The 12,968-nt window shown below is 41.9% G+C and overlaps 1 non-coding gene across 1 annotated transcript; it reads left to right on the top strand.

Annotated features, from left to right (window-relative positions):
• Positions 1-245: 245 nt before the first annotated feature.
• Trnar-ucg lies at positions 246-318 on the top strand. Its single transcript has one exon. It is a non-coding gene; the product is annotated as a tRNA-Arg (tRNA).
• The last annotated feature ends 12,650 nt before the right edge of the window (positions 319-12,968 follow it).

Below are 12,968 nucleotides of genomic sequence, written 5' to 3'. Positions count from 1 at the left end.
TGATCACGATGGCAACAGAATAATTGACTTATTGGCTTGCTAGCATTTACTGGTTCACCAATGGTTGGTTTGATATGATGTAGAGTTGCAAGTATCCAATTTATTGTCAGTCCTCGCGACCACAACTTCAACTATCACGTCCAAATAGCGAAGAAATTGCCTCTTGAAACCTCTATTTATGCCTTTCCTCTTCCTTTTTCAATGTTGTGTGCGTAATAATGTCCATGTTGTCACCTTGACTTCATGGCCGTGTGGCCTAATGGATAAGGCGTCGGACTTCGGATCCGAAGATTGCAGGTTCGAGTCCTGTCACGGTCGAATATTGTGTGACAGTTTTATCTTTACCTTGCAATTAGTGGTCAGTTAACTTATCAACAGTGGTATACGAAGTGCTTGAAACACTTATGAGAGATGGATTTTTTAATCACCTAAAGGAAAACAACTTTCTTAGAAATACTCAACACGGCTTCCGTAATAAACGTATTTGTTTGGCGAATCTCTTAGACTTATATAATATATTTTTTTTTTATCAGTGCAATGAAAATAAAGTGTTAGACTTAATGTATCTTCATTTTAAAAGATCTTCGATAAGTCCCCTCAAACATTTAATGATTAAACAAAAAAGGCATGGTGTGCAAGGCAATGTGTTGAGATGGGTGGCTGAACAACAATGAATAGATAGTTCTTGGTCAGGTCGCCTCGTGAAGACCCCGAGGTTTGTTGTGGCCTGTTTATCTATGTAACTCTATGTAACTCCATCCCATTATCCTTTTCCTATTCTATATCTTCCTCCTCCTCCTCCTCCTCCTCCTCCTCCTCCTCCTCCTCCTCCTCCTCCTCCTCCTCCTCCTCTTTTTTCCTTTCAAGCTCTATACTATCTCATTGCTCTCATCCCATCAGGCGCCAGTTAGGTTATTTTCGTTTCCCTGTCAGCTTTTATTTGTTCGAACCAATATACATGTTAATCAGTCTGTCAGTAACATAGCTTGCCAGTCAGCTTAGCAGTCACTCTATCAGTTATCCTTTCAGTCTATTAAGCAGTCAGATCAATCATCCAGTTAGTCTTGTTGTTCTTCTTCTTCTTCGTACTCATCATCATCATCATGTTCTTCGCCACCACCACTATCATCACTTTCCTTCATATCAATCATCCGATGTACGTATTTTTTTTTCTTTATTTAGTTATATAATTAGCTAGGTTGAGTAACGTCTTTCCATCAATTTTTCCTATCACATTCCATGACTGTTTCTTCGTGCTGTGTATGTTCTTTCTCTTGATCTAGCTGCCCTCTTGCCTCCAACTCATAGAATCTGTAGCGGTAGGATAGTCACGTTGAGTCTCCTTAGGACTAAGTAGTGGTGTTGCTGCCTGTGTTTTTGTGTTCCATATTCCTCCTCATCTGCCTACCACCACCATCACCCCCACCTGCATTATCTTTCTCCACCTCTCCCCCTGTTCATCGTCCATTCCAATTCACCTGCATGGAAATTTTTAATCTCGTTTCCTCATCTCTTTCCCTGCCTAAGTTTTGTCCCTAATCTCGGGCCGCCAGAGGGACGAGATTTTTTCCTTTTTTTTTTATTTTATTTTATTTTTTTTTTTTATCCCAGACCGAGTAGTAACATTTTGTAACTTTTATTTGCTGAACGGAAATGAGAAACGAGAAGAAAAAGAGAAGATATGAGTAAAGAAGAGAATAGAAGAAATAGACATAGGAAGGGAATAATATGGTGTAAAATGATAAGAAGACGAAAGATATGCATTATAACTAGAATAGATAAAGAACGAAGAGGAAGTAGAGGAGGAAGAAGAAGAAGAGGAGGAGGAGGAGGAGGAGGAGGAGGAGGAGGAGGAGGAGGAGGAGGAAGAGGAGGAGGAGGAGGAGGAGGAAGAAGAGGAGACTTGTTATCTAAAAAAAAACAGGATAGAATAGAGAACGAAAATGATGAGAGAGAGAGAGAGAGAGAGAGAGAGAGAGAGAGAGAGAGAGAGAGAGAGAGAGAGAGAGAGAGAGAGAAACAGATTGACAGACGAGATGCAAAACTGAGGACAGACAACAGGACAAGACAGAGCTATGAATAAGAAGAGGTGACAGGAGAATAGATTATTAAAGTGACCGCAGGGACACTAAGACACAAATACTCTCACAGTTCACCTGCTGAGGTTTCTCCAGGTAGAGGAACCATTAACTTGCTGCGACCACTTCCATTCTGTTTGTCTCGTTTTCTACCAATCTCTAGTCTTTGGATCTACTGAAAATATCTTTGTGGTCTTCTTACGTAAGGAGATCATCACAAGACCAGACACTATCTTTCAAACATATCAATTTCCTTTTGTTTTTACTTTTCTTCTTCACTCTTAATGTTTCAAGATCATATTCAAACCAGACACTTTCTTTCAAACATATTAATTTCCCTTGTTCTACTTTTCACTCCTATGTTTGAAGACTATCACCACACCAGACACTTTCTTTCAAACACATTCATTTCCCTTGTTCTACTTGCTTTTTTCCTTCACCACTCTTATGTTTCTTGTGCAGATGAAAATTTCTAAGTAGTTTTCTATCGCAAGGAGGCTGTTATAAGGTGAAAGTCTAGTTATATTGTGAGATAAAGGATAAAAACACTGGATATTAATGGATATTAGGATTGTCACGTTTAGACTTGTTGGTTTCTTAGAGGTTATGTTTTTTGTTATTATGAGTACGAATATTTATTCATTCTTACCTTTGTTTTCTTCTATAATTTTTGTTGTGTTCTCTCAGTGTACAAGATTAATCAACTAATGACTTTCTGTTGTTTTTGTTCGGTTGTTAAGTAACTAGTTTTGTCACTGTATTCTTTCGTGAGTGAGAAAGCCCAACCTACACTCGGACCGTGGACAGGATTCGAAGCCGTGCGCTTGGAGACCCCTCGGACCCCAAAGCAGGCATGGTTCCACTGTACCACGGCGGCCCTTTGTTATTATATGGCGTGGCAAGTGTAGCCTGATGTTATTAGGTTTCGCCATATTCTTATAAGTGTAGAATTTTTGATATTGTGACATTATGTTGAGTATGTTTCTTTGTTACGTTCTTCTTAGAATTAATCAGCCTCTAGCCGGGACTGTGATATTTGTTCCTTGTTCTTTGTTCTTTTGTTCTTGTAGTGTGGCAAGTTGAGCAGCTTCTAACATTATGGTCTTATATATAATTTGTCACGTTCTTATTAGTACATAATTTTGATATTATGACATTATGTTCGACATGTCTCTTTGTTACGTTCTTGTTAGGTTAGCAAGTAAGTAAGTCTGGACCAGTGAATGTACTCCGCTCTGCGTTGCCCGCCAGGAGGAGCATGTTGGGTACAAGTGGCGCCCCTTCAACTTGAATGAAACCCATCGTATTGAATTTGACGGCTGGGTACGTTCTCCAGCATACCCAAGATCAAAGCTAATGGAATATAAGCAAACAATATGGCCGCCTTATCCGTTTTCATGGAGGAGAAAATAAAGATGCAGAAGCTAGAAAATTATCATAAGAAATTGTGCGGCTCAGTAGAAACACGGAGTACGAATATGATCAAAGCAAAATCATGTAAATGATCAAAGCAAACGCATGTAAATATTGAAGACCCAGCTGCCTCCGAAACACCTGAGTTAACACAAGCCACGGGTACAAACACGGCTTCTAGCAACACCTTCTGACAGTACCACGACGAACACGCTTTGTCCTCTCATAGATGAATTGTGTAGGTAGTCATGGATATTCCTCTCACTGAATACGCGGAATGATTGTCAAACTGTCAGTAATATTACCTAAACACCATTGAAAACTCGAATACCTTACACTAGAGGATGTTGAAAGCAGACGACAAAAGTGAAAGAAATTACGAAAGTGGATGATAAAATTCAAGAATACCATCCACATATATTCAGATAGATAGTTAGGTTGGTAGATAGGTAAGTAATTGATTAAACTTAGACTTCAACATTGCCACTTGAAGAAGCTGGGAGAAGGCGAGGTGAAGGCCCAACCAGGGGAAGCAGATAGTGCTACACTCAACTTACACCTTAATTTCTCACATAATAAAGCCAAACACAAAATAAGTGTATAGAATGATTTCGACTTACAATTACAAGAGCTATCAAATCCCAAAGTATGTACTATAACTCATGAGATTTACTATACTCGAATGAACAAGAGTGGAATGTGTACAAGTATGAATGTCTAATCTGTTTAGTTCACAGTCCATTACACCAGAGTTACTAATCACTCCTTAAGCTGAAATCAAGCCACCAGTCATGTCTATAAGTTACTAAGATAGTTCTGCAGCCGTGGTACAGTGGAACCATGCGTGCTTTGGGGTCCGAGGGGTCTCCAAGCGCACGGGTTCGAATCCTGTCCACGGTCCGAGTGTAGGTTGGGCTTCCTCACTCGGGGGCAACGGTTTCCTAGCGGGTGGGCTTTGAGATAGGAGGTACCACAAAAAGTATCACCTTTAGCCCATAAATTCCCGTGAAAAGCCCACATGGTATAAAAAAAAAGTATGCGTAACTCATTCCCGCCAGTCCCGTCAGTCACTCTTAATAGTCTGCTCCAGTCAGCTGTCAGCAACTCAAAACTTCAAAATCAGCCTCGTCAGCCGCTCAAAACACAGGTCAAGCCAGCCCTGTCAGTCATCTACTCTGTACTCTGATTTACTCCCTTTTATTGCAACTTCAGTCTTGCTTTGTCAGTATTCAGATCCCTTTTTGAAAACCATTGACGTGGACACAGGAAAAAATGGGACACGATTAATTTGACTCTTTTGTAAGCTACACAAATATTTGAGATACAGTAAGACAAATATCAGTATTCAAAGGATGTAGGTACGCAGATGATTACATGGAAAGTAATCAAGGAGGGAAGGCGTTACACGTTGAATGTCTACGACTCTACGTTTATATTCAACCTTCCGTCACTCACTGGATCTGTCTCTTCATTTACACGCTCTATTATTTACCTACATGAGTAAGTGATGTCTGTACACTTTCTCTTTCTACTCGAGACGATGACAGGTGGAAATTGGATGGTATTTTTCACCCAGGGACTGCCACGTGTTGGCCTGACAGCTTCTTGCAGCTTCCCTTATTTTTTATGTTCTTATGAAATTTCCAAGTGTTTGTCTTGTCAGTGTGGTCGTGGTGGTTGTGTTGGTAGTCGTGCTTAATTCGCGCCGCGGAAGGATTAGTTCAAAAGTCTTACTAAGCTACCGTGATTTCCCCTCTCTCGTCAGCCTGGGAGATTTGTGCTCCACATGACATTAGTTAAAATCTTTACTCGACGCTCTCCAGCCTTGAAGTGGAAAGCATTGCCCTGACTGAATGGCTAATGGATCTCTCTCTCCCATCACACGTTAAGTCCCTCTCTTGACTTGCTGATCTTTCCTCTCAGTCTGGTCTTCCATTTCTGGCCACTTTTCATTCCTCATTTCCAGACCACTATTTGCCCTCCATCCTCCTCCGACTTCCAATCAATCCTAAGGCGTTTCACTTTTTCTCTCCTGGTGTCTCCGTGCGTCGCCTTACCACCGCTGGGGCATGGCAAGGGTAGGCTGTGTTGAGGTGAAGAGAGGGTGAACATAATTAAACAAGGTATGATTCTCTGTTGTTGTCAAGGCAGAGGTGGATGGAAACTCGGGAACTTTCTGGCTGTTTGTATTTATTTTTCTTCTTCTCTACGACTTGAATTGTTTTGAAAACACTTGAAGAACCAAATGATCCAGTTTTTGTTTTCTCTCCCATCGGAGTCGTGTTATGACAAAGGTAGAAGTTTATTTATTGACTTTCCATTTGTTTCTTCCTCTTTTCCTTCCTTCTTACAGCACGAACTGTTTGAAAAGAAGAGTATTAATAATAACTATGATAAATAACTGGAATATTGTTTTTTTCTTCCAGTTAGTATGTTTAGCAAGCGGAGAAATGAACGGACCGACCATCTTTCCTGTCATTTAATTTACCCTTGAGGAGATACCAGCAATACCACGTGAGTAAACAATAACAATAATAATCAAACTAGCATTCCTTAGATAATTCTACAGTACACAGGCTGACCCAGACAAAATATCGCACGTACATTATACACACCCACAGGAAAACAACAACAATAACAACAATAATAACAACAACAGCAGCAGCAGCAAGAGCAAACAATAATGATAACAAAGAAAACGATATCCAAGGAGTGTTGTGGTCAGTATTCCGTTTTCTTCGGCTCACTCGTCTCACCGCAACAGTTTCGCTTCATTACCTTGAGCCGCGGGTCTTCGCTAATGAGCTGCAGGAATCATGGGGCTTTCTTCCTCCTCCTCCTCCTCCTCCTCCTCCTCCTCCTCCTCCTCCTCCTCCTCCTCCTCATTAATGCTATACCTCAAGGGCAATGCAACCACTCTTTCCTCTTCTCTCCTCTCTCTCTCTTCCTCTTCTCCCCTCTCCTCCTTCGGTTCATCTCTTCCTCTCCCTCTTCTTCACACTCACTATTGTACCCTTATTGTCTTTTTTCTTCCTGCCTTTCACATTTTTATCGATATTATACTCTTCCTCCTCCTCCTCCTCCTCCTTCTGTCCGTATTCTTCTTCCTTTGCCTTTTTCACGCTTTTGCTGTTGTTGTTGTTGTTATTGTCGTTGTTGTTGTTGTTGTTGTTGTTGTTGTTGTTGTTGTTGTTGTTGTTGTTGTTGTTGTTGTTGTTGTTGTCGTTGTCGTTGTTGTTATGATTATACCTTGTGTAGAGGAAGGAGAATTAGCAGTAGTAGTAGTAGTAGTAGTAGTAGTAGTAGTAGTAGTAGTAGTAGTAGTAGTAGTAGTAGTAAAAGTAGTAGTAATAGCATAAATAGTAGTAGTAGTAGTTGTTATTGTTGTTATTGTTGTTGTTCACCACCTTTACTACCACCACCACCACCACCACCACCACCACCACCACCACCACCACCACCGCTACAAACTCTCGCGTCACTGTGGTTTAAGTTAATACAAAGACCTAATGAACAAACCCGTGGCCTGTTTTCCCTTTTGCCTAAATGGCCGCGTTCATGACGACGCTAGATTACCTGTCTGCTTGCCGACTAACGAGCTTAATTAGGCCAGGTGGGCGGAGGAAAGGGACATCACCTGGAGGGACAGAGATAGCGAGGGAGGAAAAGAGGTAGGGAGGGGGGAGGGAGGAAGAAGAGTGAAGATTGCGAAGGGGATGCAAGGACCGAAATGGGAGAGTATGGAGAAAAGGGTAAGGAGAGGAGGAGGAGGTGGAGAAGAAGGAGGATAGATTGAAGAGATATATGAGGAGGAAGAGAACAAACATGAAACGAGATAGAAAAGAAAGTTCAAGTAAGATGAGTGGGAAGAAAAGGAGAAAGATTAGTAAAAAGGAGGTGGAAGAAGAGGAGGAAGAAAAGAAAAAGAATAAAAATAAATGAATCAAGAAAAAAAGAATAAGAGAAACAAGAGCAAGACTGAAATATCTATAGTGAACTGAGAGAGAGAGAGAGAGAGAGAGAGAGAGAGAGAGAGAGAGAGAGAGAGAGAGAGAGAGAGAGAGAGAGAGAGACGTAGCTATGTAAGGGTGGAAAGGAGAGGCTCAGGAGAAGGAGGAGTAGGAGGAGGAGGAAGAGAAGCAGGAGGAAGAGGAGGAGAAGGAGGAGGTGGATGCTGAACAGGAGATAAGGGAGGGAGGGATGGGGAGGAGGCGGCAGGTGTGGTGCAGGTGTGCTCTCACTAATTAGTTAGGGAATGGAACAATTGGCAGGAAGATGAAGCGAGTTCTCTTCCTGCTGAGAGAATTTGTACATTCATTTATTTTCCACGTATGAAGGAGATCGTCTGTTAAATTATGAATAAACAAATAAACAATTAAGAATATATGATAAAATAGAGGAAAGTTGCAGTAACTCACTAGATCTAAAAGAAACTTCACCTAAGCACTTGATTATATAACTGCTTAACAATGTCTCCTCTAATCAGCACGTGCCTGTACACTGAAAGATAAATAGCCATATAAGAGGAAGCTGCAACAAACCACTTCAGCTACACAAGACAGCAACTGCCCACCTAACCCTTGAAATCATTGCGTAAGAATATATCTTTAATCAACAACTCTTTAGACACTGTGGCATCGGCAGGGCGCATACAAACCGTGGGAAGGGTCTGCTTTATTAACGACTGTCTAGGTTCATGGAGTGGAGGTCTAGCTGAGATGCCGCTGCCTGGTGCTTTGTCGCCTCCAGTCGGCCGGGTATATATAGTCCTTCCATGGAGCGATGCACACTTAAGGGACGGTGACGCCCATGGTACGGTTACTTTAAGTCAAGGTCCGCTCATTGTTTCGTCGCGTATTATTGTATGCATAAAACGACTTTAAAGATTTTTTTTTTCTTTTTAAGAAGAGAAAGCTAATTTCGAATTGTTGCTGGTGTCTTCTCTGTCTTCACGCAAACACTTATTTTATAATGCAGTAGAAAGTAACGAATTAAAATAAGTAGAAAGATCCCTTTACTGTTATAACTTTTCCCATAACAAAGTTTAACTTATTCAGGCTCATGGTTATTTGTGCTGCAGTTCCATAAATAGTACAATAATGAGAGTTTATGATCCCTTATCATCATCTAACTCTAACTTTAACTTTATCTTGAAAGCAAGTTTTAAATTTTTTTTTATGTTATGTTGTATAGCGCCTGTAGATCTACTTGAAGAGTAAGGAAAGTGCTGTTCAGCTTCCACCCATTAGCGGCGCAGGCAATTTTTTTTACAGTGGTACCCATATTAAGGCCCATATCACCACCTGCATCTTTGGTGTAAGGCAATTACACGTCCACCTAGAACATGGGTATTACGGTGACATGTAGGTAACTTTAAACCACTCGAGAAATGCCAAAGTTTCAAAGCGGCACGTGGTGGGATTCGAACCTACGCATAGACGTCTGCCCGATCCCACACTCACCACCTTATCCACTATGCCACCGCCTCCCTATACTCACGCTCTTCACTCTTCTCACTTCTCACCCATAAGATAAAAAGAGTATCTCACTTATTCAGTGCCCTCTTGAAAGTATCTAATATCTTCACACTTACCACGTTCTGAATGTGCTCCTTTCATTTCTGATTCACAACAAGAAAACAATAAGCTCAGTTACCACTTCCTAAAAAAAGACACTAGGGAAAGGATTCTATAATGCGGGCAAAGCTATTTTCGTGGCAAGATGCTTTGAGTCAGAGAAAAATGAGATGATGAGAGATGAAAGAAGGAAATACGAGAAAATGCAATGACTGTAAGAAATAAAAGAGAGCAGGAAGAGGCAACCGAAGGCGTAGGAAAAACATGGGAAAACAGGATATAGGAAGATAAAAGAGGATACAAGGAGGCGGTTTGATTAGAGGAGATGAGTGCAGATGTGATTTCTCGTCTGCCGACTCAATGACGGAGGGAAGAAGATATGACTGGGAGACTGACAGGGAAAGGGATGTGTTTTTGGCCCTTAGAGAGAGAGAGAGAGAGAGAGAGAGAGAGAGAGAGAGAGAGAGAGAGAGAGAGAGAGAGAGAGAGGAATAATCAAACGAGTCACTAGCAAATATTCACAATCTTTCATTCCTTCCATTAGCAAACTCTGAAACTGTCTGTCTATTGCTGTATTTTCTTCTTCCTATGACTTTAATCCTTTCTTTCAAGAGGGAAATCTCAAGGCACTTCTTCAACTCTGGATAAGTCTTTTGTACCTTTTCTTTGGAGACTGACACCTTAATTTTTTGTTATCTTAGCTATTACCCTTCTTACATAAACAATGGATACACTTATGACACACACACACACACACACACACACACACACACACACACACACACACACACACACACACACACACACACACACACACACACACACACACACACACACACACACACACACACACACACACACACCTGCAATCAATCAATCAGCCTATCCCACCTGGTTAATCTGACCCTTTACTGACACAAAAGCCATCACTCAACACGAAAGACTGTAATCCCTTATCGATACTTGCTAAATCAACCTCCATGAATTCGCCTTCATCCCGCCACCATTTACATTTTTTTTTCTTTTATCTCCTCTTATCACCGCGATGAGTTATGATTATTTTTGCCACCCGCCATAATAAGATTCTCACCCTTAACTTTCTATAGTCACCTAATGGACTTACCAGCTACTTTTCTTCTTGCTCGATATGTCAAATCAGAAAGAGTAGGTAGGAGTAGGAGGAAGAGGAGGAAATGGTGGTGGTGGAGGAGGAGTAAGAATAGGAAAAGTGAAGGAAGAGGAGGGCAAGGAGAATAAGATGAATAGGAGAACGAAAAAGACTACAAAGGAAAACTAAACGGAAAGAGGATTTGAAGTTTTTTGGTAAGCTATTTGGGTACCTCCTCTATAATGACGAAGAGGAAGGGGAGGAAGAGAAGCTGGAGGAAAGAGAGAAGCAGGAAAAGTGAATGAAAAAGTTTGTTCCAATGCATAACAACACTTAATGACCCGTACAAGTCAGACATTAATGAAACTTGAAGACATGTCACGAGAAATTAAGGGAAGGAAACCTCGAATTACACACTCAGAGGTAAGAGAGGCCTAGAAAAACAAAATCATCGTTGAATTAGGCATGCTGATTTTTCTTTTGTAATGTTTCTGTCAATTCAAGACACTCTGAATTTCATCCAAACTCTGCCTTGTCAAATCTGTGCCGCTCAATATTCCCCTAACACACAGCCTTCACTACAGCACAGTGTGGCCTCACGAATCCTAGGGCGAGGAAAAATGTTTAATGCATCACAGAGGGGGAAAAATGTAGTGTATTTAATATGGAAACGAGTACGAGAGAGATAGATAGATAGATAGATAGATAGATAGATAGATAGATAGATAGAGAGAGAGAGAGAGAGAGAGAGAGAGAGAGAGAGAGAGAGAGAGAGAGAGAGAGAGAGAGAGAGAGAGAGAGAGAGAGAAAGAGAGTCAACTGAATAGAGGAAGGGATGAAGCAAGCCGGCAATTCCTAACCCTTTTATAATCTACCTGGCTCGCCCCACGACTAAACTTAACTTACCTTACCTGTACTACCCTTTTTTTTAATTTAATTTCCATTTCCCGGGAGTGCTGTGAACTTGTGACGGCCTGATGAAAGCGTGTGACGGCTGGTATTCATTCCAGCACACACTACGACCCTTCCTGTCAACACTTTCCTTTCACCATCTTCTTCCAACCTCCACCGACCATCCACCTCCTTCTGGCAGTTCTACCTTGCCTTCTACTCTCTTTCCTGCTCTTACACCCTACGCTCTCCCATCTTTCCATCTCCTGTCTTTTCACCTCCCTTTTTCTTCTCTCTCTCTCTCTCTCTCTCTCTCTCTCTCTCTCTCTCTCTCTCTCTCTCTCTCTCTCTCTCTCTCTCTCTCTCTCTCTCTCTCTCTCTCTCTCTCTCTCTCTCTCTCTCTCTCTCTCTCTCTCTCTTACTGTGTGTGTGTGTGTGTGTCTTTCCATCCATTCCCTTGCTCGAGAGAAGGGGAAGGGAGAGAGAGGACCAGATATAAATTTCTAAAAAACGGTTCAATAAAACCAAACCAAAAATAACTTTATATAGATGAACGGGAAGAGCAGAAGGAGGAGGAGGAGCAAAAGGAGGAAGAGGAGGAGGAGGAGAAGAAGAAGAAGAAGAAGAAGAAGAAGAAGAAGAAGAAGAAGAAGAAGAAGAAGAAGAAGAAGAAGAAGAGGCGGACGACGAAAAGATTTAAAAGCTCAGAAGTTTAAAAGAGTTTAATGCCAAAACGTAAGATTACATGAGTGATTTGAATAACTTCGTATAAAGGAGGAGGAGGAGGAGGAGGAGGAGGAGGAGGAGGAGGAGGAGGAGGAGGAGGAGGAGGAGGAGGAGAAGGAGAAGGAAGAAGAGGAGAAGGAGAAGGAAGAAGAGGAGAAGGAGAAGGAAGAGGAGGAGGAGGAGGAGGAGGAGGAGGAGAAATGGATAATAAAGGCCACGAACCGACCGAGAGAGAGAGAGAGAGAGAGAGAGAGAGAGAGAGAGAGAGAGAGAGAGAGAGAGAGAGAGAGAGAGCTACCTGTTAGTCCTGCCGCTCCCAGTACTTCTGCTGCTACTTTTGCTGCTGCTATTGCCGTTGCTGCTATTCCTGGTTCCGCTGCGTAGTAGTTAAGCCGGTTTACGCTTTTAACGCTTCATTTGGCGGGAAAAGTGACGCGGTAAAGCAATGTGATAGAGAGAGAGAGAGAGAGAGAGAGAGGACAGCCGCATTGGAGGGAACTGAAAGAGGAAATTGGTGTCAGGAAAAGCGAATAAACCTGTAAAAGTTAAAGGGGGGAGGAAAAGAGAGGACAGAGTGAAGGGAGGGAAAGGAATCTGCTTTGAAGAGAGAGAGAGAGAGAGAGAGAGAGAGAGAGAGAGAGAGAGAGAGAGAGAGAGAGAGAGAGAGATATCACGTGTTTCTATTTACTTATCATTACACCATTCATAGCTGTCTGCGCCATCACCTCAATTGGTGGCTGTCTGCTGCCGCTGACACCGCTTCCGCTGCTGTTACTGTTGCTGTTGTTATTGTTGTTGTTGCTGATGGCGTTGTCACTACCCGGAAAAGGATGAGACGGGGGAAGTGAGGGAGAGGAAATGACACGATGACGAAAAGTGAGTAAGTATACAATAAAGGAAAATAAGAAAAGAAGGTTGAAATAAGATGAGGGAGAAGGAAATGAAAAAATGGAAACGAAGGAGCTGAAAGGATAGGGGAGAGAGGTAAAGAGGGAGGGAAGAAGAATAGTCTGAGGGATGACGGAAGGTAGGAAAGAATAGTGAAGGAACAAGAGAAAGAAAGGATGATGGAATAACGAGAAAGTTGGACAGAAGCGAAATAGAAAGGAAAGAAGAAGAGGCAGAAGAAAAGAAGAATAGATATGAGAGAGAGAGAGAGAGAGAGAGAGAGAGAGA

The sequence above is a fragment of the Portunus trituberculatus genome, chromosome 18, assembly GCF_017591435.1.
Source record: "Portunus trituberculatus isolate SZX2019 chromosome 18, ASM1759143v1, whole genome shotgun sequence".
Taxonomy (NCBI): Eukaryota; Metazoa; Arthropoda; class Malacostraca; order Decapoda; family Portunidae; genus Portunus; species Portunus trituberculatus.
Note: the sequence above shows the minus strand (reverse complement) of the source record. Positions and strands in the feature narration are given on the sequence as shown.